Genomic DNA, 6,000 nt, shown 5'->3' on the forward strand with positions numbered 1-6,000 from the left:
TCTGGCTAAAATTAGATGATCGAATCTGCAGGGCAAGCGAAGTGCTCAGCTGGGATCCCCGCAGAGCCTGTTTGGGTTGGACAGGGAGGGGACCCGGGTGCCAGGCCGTCCTGGCGGGGGCTGGCTCTCCCCAGGGATGGGGGATTGGGTTGAAAGGGGAATGCACAATTAGCCGGTGCGAGGGAGGAGATCGGGGTGGGCGTGCGATTACAGGGAGAGGCCACGAGACACAGCGTGGCTGGGAGGCCCTGGCAGCAGAGCCTCTCTCGTCCGGTGAGCTCACGTTTCCGGCTCCACAGCCCCCAGGGCTGCAAAGCTCTGCAGTGAAAACTTTGCAATTTCCTCGGCTCATAGCAGAAACAGTGTGGGTTCAATCTCATTATCGGAGAAGGCAGAACTGATTCTCTCAGCAAAACGCTCCCGGCTCTGCCAGAGCCAAGGACAACACGCCCCCGCCGTGGTTGAGTGCGGTGGTTTCCTGGGCCGCCCGGCCTGTCTTGCACAGGAACGCGGGCCACTGATGTCGCCGAGGGCGCAGAGGCTGCGCAGCGGAGCAGAATGGCCATGATGACCGCTGGGCACGGTGGCAGAAACTTTCAGGCACTTGGCAGAGATTTATTGACCTGGCAGGGGGCAGAAAATAGGCGTGTGAAAGGGGAAAGTGGTGGTCAGTTATCAGGGCCAGGGATGATATTAAAACGCCCGCCACCTGCTTCTCTGGGCAGCCACAGGGCCAGCTGTGTGGGTTGAAGGGCTCAGCCTGGAACAGGGGCAGCCTGAATTCACCTGGAGAGAACTGGGCAGGTGCCTGCCCCTGTTCCTGGGGCCACATGGATAATGTGACAGGGTGTGGGGAGTGGGGACCCAAGGTCATCCCATGTGCAGGACATGTGACTTGGCACCATGGCCTGGACTTGTATCACGTAGCTCTGGGACAGTGACTGCGTGTGTGCCCTGCAAGAGTACCCCTGCCCCTCCCAGCCTCCGTTTGTGCCTCTGTGACGTGGGGAAGGGAGAAGGGAAAGGAGGCCCCCCAAGGCTGGAGTGGCCGTGAGGACGGGGTGGGGTCCGACGTGTGAGTCGCTTTTGCCCAGACATGACATGGGGCAGGGAACAGGGTCAACATGGAACACCAGGGCCTTTCCCAAGGCGCAGACGGCGCATGCTGAGTCTGATGTGCCAACACAGGCTGTCACGTTGGCGCTCGGATGTGGGGCGGGGTCAGTCCAAGCAGCCTTAGGGCCCCTGGGCTGTTGTTGAGGGAGGGGACTGAGTCCTGGGCACCTCGGTGTCACTGCCAGCGCCCTCTGCACACATGTACACAACACACACCAGACACGTGCATGTATACATACATGTGTGCACACGCACCTGCACAAACACCATGCCACACACATGCATGCACACATGTACACACATGCACACATACTGCACACACATGCACACATGCAGGCGTACACACACGGGCACACACACACCAGGAGCCCCAGGTCCTGCTGCGGGTCTGCAGGTGGGCTGTGGGGTTGCTTGGGTGCCTTACCTGTGCCTGAGGGCCGTTGGGCCTGCAGGAGGGCGGGAAAGCTCCATGACAGAGCGGTGGACGGCAGAGCGTGAGACGCGGCAGCTCACAGCCTCGTCTCACGGCTCGGTGGGCCCGGGCGGGTGGCACATCACACTGCACGGCCTTTCCAGGGCAAGGGGCCGGCACAGGGAGGAGTGGCTGTGATTGTTTGCAGGGCGACGGATGGGGAGGAAGGAGCCAGGAAGGGGAGGGAGGGGGAAGAAGGGGTGGTTCTGGGGAAGGTTGGGGGTCACCTCTGTGATCCTGGCCAGGGATAGGGTATGTGTGCGGTGGCGCTTAGAAGTTGGACGTGACATCAGACGGGAGCCATAGGCCACTGCTGGGCTGGCCATCAGGCTGGTTCCGGGGACTGCTGGGTGCCAGCGGGTGAGGGGAGCAGCTGGCCTTTCTGCAGGCTCCCGGGGTCAGGGCCGCCCCCTCGGCAGGGGAAGGGCCGGGGTACGCCTGCCGTGCATTCCTGGCCTGCAGGCGGCCTCGTGCAGGCCCCAGTGGCTTCCATGTAGCTGCAGCCTGAGGCATCTCTGTATGGTCTCCGTGGCTGTAGCCGAGCCTTGTGAGCCAGCCCAGGATCCAGCTGCCTGTCCCTGTCCCCCTAAAACACAGACACACCAAGCCCAAGCAGGGGCCACCCGCCAGCCGGTGCTGTGAAAGGCTTCGCCAAGGGAGGAGGCTTGTTAAGTGCGTCTCAGTCTGTAGTTTGGAGCTTCGTATCACACCAGACACTACGGAAATGCTCTCAGAATACAACCATGGAGTTACGATCATTAGTTTTATATCTGAAAGGTGGTACATATCAGATCGGGGTGTCCGGGGTGGTGCTTCACCTCCAAGGCACTGGGTAGTGGCTGCCAAAAGCCCTGGGTTGGGAAGGATTCTGAGGTTGCGTCTGATTGCAACGAGGAGGAGTCCAGTGGGAGGCAGAGCCCTGCCGAGGCCTGTTCTGAGCTTCCGGCAGCGCTGTCTGGTCCACGCGGCAGGATGGGGCGGGAGCGAGGCTGAGGTTCTCTGTCTGAATGCGGCTGCTCCCGCCTGGGGCTGCCTGGCCGGCGGACAGCCGGGTCGGGCAGTCTCCACACGCCCCTCACTTGTGTCCAGAGAGGAGCCTCTAGTTTAATGTTCCAGAAGGAATTCCTGAGGTCCCGCTGGGGACACAGGTAGGCGTTCTTGCTCTCAAGCGGTGGGTCCAGTTCTGGCCGCGTCCTGAAATCACTGGGGCTTTCCTGGCTCCTGAATCCCAGGTCCCCAGACCTGTGACAGCGAGTCTCTCAGGGGGCGCAGGGTGTGTGGTGTCAGGACACGTGTGTGACCGAGAATGGGCAGGAGGCCAGGACTTCTCTCCACCCTGGATCCGGCACAGCATTCACCGGGTCAGTGATGGACATGGGTTTCAGGGACTTAGGAGCACTGTAGGGAGGTGCCCTGTGGCACCCCACCCAGGGTTGCCCTGTGCCCCTGGGGTCATTAGCGCTGCCCGCCTCTGCCCCCTCTGGCTCCCATCAGTGCTTTTGGATCAGTTGCGACCTCATCTCTGCTCAGAACAGTTGACCAAGTGCAGCCCCCGAGAGAGGCAAGCACCCAGATCCGGGAGTCCTCTGGACCTGGCTCCGCACTGTGCAGTGACCAGGTGGCCCAGGGCAGAGGCAGGTGGTCTCACCAGAGTCCCACAGATGGGTTTACAGCAGTTTCCCTCCCCTTAGACCCCTGCCTTTTGGTGGATATTCCCATAGGACAAACAGACACGTTTTCCGGTGTGAAAATCCACTCTAGGATTTGGTGAGCAGATGGTTTCAAACCAGCATGTGTAGCTGGGGAGGCGGGGGGCCTGGGGATGAAGGGCTTCGTGCCCTGCCCGGACCGATTGCGCGCCCACTCGTGCAGTGTGGGCAGGTGGCTACAGGCCAGGGAGCTGGACTGGGCACCGCAGCACGTCCGGCTTCGTGCCTGCCCGGGGTGTTTGCTACCCAGCCTTGGGACTTGGTTGTCATGAGGTGTGCATGGGTGGTGTGTGCCCACTGAGGCCAGTGCAGGCCACCTGAGGCAGGGCCCTCAAGGTGTGGCCGCTGCACTGGGCACTCGGGTGCGACAGAGCGCAGGACATGTCCGCGGCCCGAGGAGCGTGGGGCTCTGCAGGAGGCAGTCCTGTGGCTGCTAGATTGAGGGAGCAGCAAGTGCCAGCGCCGCGGCTGCCCCCCGAGGCCCTGAGGCTTCTCCTGCCATGAAGTGCATTTGGAGGTTATAGATTCAGATGTCGAGTTGCCAGTTGAAAGGAAAAAATATTTTATTTGAATTGGATGAAATTTGAACCAGAAGTCATGTTGCTTAATAAAAATGTGTGGTTTTGATTCACTGTTCTTGTCGTATGGTTCTCGTCTGCTAGAGAGTTTACAACATGGGCCAAGAGCCTGTGATGTCCAGGGGAGGGAGGGAGGGAGGAAGGAGGGGAGAGAGAGAGGGATGCAGAGAGAGATGGAGGAAGGGAGAGAGGAGTGGGCAGAGAGGGGATGTAGAGAGAGCGGCAGGCAAGTGGGCAGCTCCTCTGGCCTCGAGAGGTAGGGAGCAGCGACGTGAACATGAGAGTGAAGTGTCTAATTTGGGCCTTGGTTCCTCTCCTGTTTTCCCCTGGAGATGCCCCTGTGTTTGCTATGATGGGGGTCCTGGAGCAGGGCGGTGGCAGGCAGCTGTCTGGGGTTACTCCCCATGCCCTGCCCACCCCCCCACACCTGCCCCTCACCTGGAGCTGAAGTCTGTGGCAGGAAAGGACCTCTCCCCACCACCAGGCTGGGAAATGCCCTGGCCTAGGGCCAGGGCGAACGTGGCCCCCACCAATGCCTCTCTTACCACTGTCCTGGAGGGGGTGGGCCCGGGCTCGAGGGCTTGGCAATGCTGCGTATGGTGTAGGGTGATGTTAGGGCTCACAGTTCCCTGAAGGTTCGGCCCTCAGAGGTGCAGGACAGAGCAGGTGGGGGTGGTTAGTTGGCAGTCAGGGCCTGCGCTGGGCTCAAGGACCCCAGGTCCCAGCCACCACCTTTGTGGCCCTGTGTTTGGGTCCAGTGACCTCTCCTGTCTGAGCTGCATCTCCTCATCTGTCAAATTCAGGTGACAGAGGTTTTCCTGGCAGGTCCCGTTAGTTAACGGGCACCTGTGTCCACCAGGTGCCAGGCAGACCTGAGAAAGCACCAACCCCATCACCTCCACCTTCCAGAGAGGGCGAGGCCAGGGGCACGTGGCAGGAGGCTGTGGCTGGGCTGCAGCACAGTGTCCTGAGGAAGGAGTGTCCATCTGCGTGCCATCCAGAGGCAGATCCGGATGTGGACGTGGGCTGGAGTCAGGGCAAGGGGGGAGCTCCCACTCTGCAGGGCCGTCTGGATGGAGTCAGGTCTGCTTGGGGAGTTCTGAGCTCCTCACAAATCATTCGAGGTTTCTAAACCCAGGTGGGGGCCCAAGCATTTGGGACCAGCCTCAGGGACCAGGCGGGGCCTGGCTTTTCCGCACTGAGGCTGCCCCCTAGTTCTGACAGTGAGTCACCCCCACCTTAGCCCATCTCTGGGCCAGTTTCCCACAGAGCCTTTGGGAAGCCAGGGAGGGCAGTGGGTCCTGTCCCCAGGGCAGCGCCTACTACCAGCACCCTGCCTCACAGCCCTGGGGACCGTCCATGGACCCACATTTAGTGACTTCAGATGACAGATCCCTGCAGCACTGCCATGGTCCCACAGATGGGAGACCACATCTGGTCCCTTCATGTGTCCTCCTCTGCCTTCTGGTCACAGCCCAAGGTCTGGCAGAGAAGGGGCTCACACGCTTCACCAAATGAAAGGCACGGAGGGCACGGCTTCCTTGTTGGGGCCTGTGGTTCTGACATGTGCAGGGTGGTCACCAGCTCCTCTGGGTCGGGCTCAGGGCACTGCATTCTCTGACTCCACTCAAGGCTCTGCCCTTTAGGAACTGCTGGCTAGAAAGAGGCCGTGGGACCCGTAGGAGCATCAGAGGAAGCTTGGTGGCTACAGGGTCAGGGCAGATGTGATCTGTCAATAGGGCACATATGAGTCTGTGGTGCCCTAGGGAGAATGTGGACACCATAAGGCAGTGGATCCGGGTCATAGCTGTATTCCTGGTGTGTGACGCAGTGGCTGGAACTAAGTAGGTGCACAGTAATGGCTGTTGAGTGCATGGATGGAAAAATAGATGGATGAATGGTTGGATGGATGGATGAGTGCATGGATGAGCAGATGGATGAGTGGATGGATAGATGGATGAGTGGATGGATGAGTTGATAGATGGATGAGTGGATGGATAGGTGGATGGATGGATGGATGGATGGATGGATGGATGGATGGATGGATGAGTGGGTGGATGGGTGGATGGATGGGTAGATAGATGAGTGGATGGATGGATGAGTAGATGGATGAGAGGATGAATGG

General features: G+C 60.1%; 1 protein-coding gene across 2 annotated transcripts in view; it reads left to right on the forward strand.

The window, feature by feature from the left end:
- COL5A1 (collagen, type V, alpha 1) overlaps positions 1-6,000 on the forward strand; it is a 166,057-nt gene that overhangs the window by 62,213 nt on the left and 97,844 nt on the right. The window lies entirely within an intron of this gene.

The sequence above is a fragment of the Propithecus coquereli genome, unplaced genomic scaffold (genome assembly GCF_000956105.1).
Source record: "Propithecus coquereli isolate 6110/MARCELLA unplaced genomic scaffold, Pcoq_1.0 Scaffold142, whole genome shotgun sequence".
Classification (NCBI taxonomy): domain Eukaryota; kingdom Metazoa; phylum Chordata; class Mammalia; order Primates; family Indriidae; genus Propithecus; species Propithecus coquereli.